Consider the following 3,740-nt stretch of genomic DNA (forward strand, 5'->3'; position numbering starts at 1 on the left):
CGCCAGCTTGTTTGGGTCAAAAGTTGATGTTTTTATTGTCATTGAATCTATTACAACTTTGGTCATTACAATAACTCAAATAAAAATTGATCTTTTTATAAGATCTCCTTTATACAATGAAAATAAATATTACAACTCTTGTCAAACAGCGCAACGGACGTTTATCACCCACTGCTTGCGTGGGATCTTTATCTGTACCGGGGACGTTAATATCCGTGGACCGCCACGGATCAGATCTGATTAGCAGAAGTTGGATAATCAATGCTCTCACTTCACGAAGGAAGTAATTGCAGTAGCGGCGATTTTGACTAAGCAAAATCACGGCTCTTCTCGGGATTTAAGACTAAGCTTAAATCCGGATGAATAGGGGACGGGTCTCAGATCTCTCGAACTCCACTCTTTATGCACAGGAGATCGCCAAGATCTGCTAACCCTCTCTGAAATTCGTGGCTATGCACTTGAGAAACCGGCAGCACCTCGCCTTCTTGATCTCCTCTCCCAAAAATGAACAGCCCATCATTTTGACGATAGGGGATGATTTCGTTCATAATAAATGAAGAGTCATAGTAGAGAAGATTAAAACATGACCCCTTATCATCGGAGCACGACTAAAAGTCACATCCTTTAATGGTATATTATGTGTTACTATCTTATATTAAACCAACCACCTGGTCACATTAATAATACATGCACAGACTTTTTATTACAGGCATATCTTTATTTACTAAATCTTTGATCAACTTGACCATTCCACAGACAGCCACGTTGCGAAACAGGTATTACTCTTACGCCATGAATTAGTTGTCATTTCTTTTATACTGAATGATAATCTATGTTCTTCAATTGGTATTCTAGCCTTTGCGTATGTGCAATCCCTTAATAGGTCTCTCTACTACTTAGAAGTTGTGATTTCTTTCTTTGCCTTGACGTCCTATCTCTTATGAGGACAGAACTATTTGGAGTTTCTGCTAATTATCTGCTTGCCCCATCGCTGGCCTTTTGTCCGTCCTACCCTCAGTTAAGAATGAGTTATTTGTGGGCTTTTTTATTGTTGAATATTTATATACCTGGAGCTAGCCGCCCATTTCTTAGAAATGGAGGGTCATCAAATTGAAGAAGATTTTGCTTCATTTATATGAGCCTTATTTTTGGGTGACTTTCAATTATTCCATATCTCATAATATACTTGGCCAGATCTTAATCTGAATATTTTTAAGCTCCAGTGTTTTGCATGTCTTGTTTTCTCTGTTTCCGTTCTTGAATTACTTTGGACTGCTGAGCTTCTGATGTTGCTACATATTGCCCTTCATATTCTCCTTAAAATTTTCTCTGTTTTTAGTGTTGTTTGATTATCTTTTGAATATTTCTATCTCCTTGCTTGCTACCATGTTCAGTTCAATGATGTAATGACCATTTAGTAGTTTTTTAGGCAGCATCCAAAATGGTAATTAGTCATCGAATCCAGAGAAGAGCTTCTCCATTGGTCAACCCTGATCTACTCTTCTTCTCATTAATTCAGACTGTCAATTTGTTTATAGTCTTTGTTTGATGTCGTTTGAATTTACCTATGACAATATTAGGAAACCTTTCCCTTGCTTGATGCCATTATACCTTTAAATATTGAGTTAATGATTCAATGAAGAACTTTAACAATGCATTTTTACTTTAACGATGCATTTTCAAATTTCTTTGAGGTCATCAAATATACTTTAGACTTGCTCTGTTGGCTAGTGATGGTTCCCAGGTGGTGGTTGACTTGTAAATTGATGTCTAATCTCAGCAATGATGTGCTTGGTGTGTTCTTGTTAATGTGTCTTGTTTATTAGTTTCCTTCTGTTAAGCACATGATTGCATCTGCTTATGATCTTCCTTCACTATGTATTTTTTATTTTTCATCAACTGGAAGATAGCTTTGTATGTGTGCCTCTATGAAACATTCATACTATTTCTCCTGATCAATGAAATCTCATTTTAGAGTATATCCTTATTGAACTTGTGAGAAAATTTCCTTCAGCATTTTAGCATAAGCTAGGTTTTGCCATCAGGAAATCCTTGAAATATTTTACGAGACATTCGAGCAATTTCTCTCCATTCTTTCTTGTGAAGCTCCCAGATACCAATTCCCTTGATAATATCCAGTCTATCATACTTTTCAATACCACGCACCACCACAACTTTATCTTTTAAGTTCATTAACCAGCCACAAGTAAGAGGACAAGGGTTTGAATCAAAGTATGCTGAATTGAATGAGGCAATCTTGTTGTAAGATTCTAAACAATGAGTCCATGTTGGAGGTTGGAATATCCCAAAATGCCTGCAGAGTGAATTAAACAGTAAACAACTCCACTGCATATAACACGCATCACCTCCCCGCCATCCTATTAAAACCTCTTTAATGGAGGTCACCTACAACTGAGTCTCAGACTCATATATGAAAACAGATAACTCCCATCTTAGATAATCACCAGGAACTTGCTTAGATTTTTCTATAGCAATGTTATAAATATGATTCTCTCTGTCCACAGAAGTGGCAACAATGCTATAATCAGGGTATTCGACTCCTGGAGGTTTAAGAAGCCTCTTCCAATCTCTCGTAACTGGATTACAAAGATGGAGGATTATAATCTAAGGATTTTGTGCCTTCTTACGCTTATGATGAAATTATATACTCAAATTAATTCACCTTACATTTTTCATGTTACTGGAAAATACAGAGATTATAGATGAGATGATTGCCATCAGATTCTATTCCCTGGCAAGATGCCCAAACACCATTACAGCAACAGACATTACCAATATCGACAAAATCCCGGAACCTCCCATGACCCGTGGGCCTTCTACCTCCACGCGGCATTGCTCCGTCAGGCTTTCGCCTATTGCGGAAAATTCCCCACTGCTGCCTCCCGTAGGAGTCTGGGCCGTGTCTTAGTCCCAGTGTGGCTGATCATCCTCTCGGATCATCCTCTCGGACCAGCTACTGATCATCGCCTTGGTAAGCTATTGCCTCACCAACTAGCTAATCAGACGCGAACGCGAGCCCCTCCTCAGGCGGATTCCTCCTTTTGCTCCTCAGCTCTGCCCCTAACGTACTCTAGCTTGGTAGTTTTCACCGCCTATCCAGGGTTGAGCCCTGGGATTTGAAGGCGGACTTGAAAAGCCACCTACAGACGATTTACGCCTAATCATTCTGGATTCCCACCTATCCAGGGTTGCCCTAACGCATGCATCCTCTGTCTTACCGCGGCTGAATCGAGATGCTCTAGCACTGCTTCCTAAGAGCACCGTGTCTACCGCTTTCACCATAGCGGCTTCCTAAGAGCCATGTTTTCCTAAGGTGACACCTTAGATTCCCACCTAAGGACGCGGTCTAAAATCACGTCATTCCCTAATTTTTTTTACGATCCGCTCATTTGAATTTGATCTACACGTTCTTAAATCCAAACACACCAATTTTGGGGTGAACCCATCGTGTTTTGACCCTTCATCCACTCACCGCAATTTTAACGGTTTTGAATGAATAGAACTTTTTACATGGCTCAACGAAGGGTCAAAACACGATGAGTTCACCCCAAAATTGATGTGTTTGGATTTAAAAACATGTAGATCAAGTTCAACAGAGCGGAACGTAAAAAAAAAAAGGAATGATGTGATTTTAGGCCGCGTCCTTAGGTGGGAATCTAAGGTGTCACCTTAGGAAAACATTACCATATATATATATATATATATATAACAATATAGAG

The sequence above is a fragment of the Asparagus officinalis genome, chromosome 7, assembly GCF_001876935.1.
Source record: "Asparagus officinalis chromosome 7, Aspof.V1, whole genome shotgun sequence".
Taxonomy (NCBI): Eukaryota; Viridiplantae; Streptophyta; class Magnoliopsida; order Asparagales; family Asparagaceae; genus Asparagus; species Asparagus officinalis.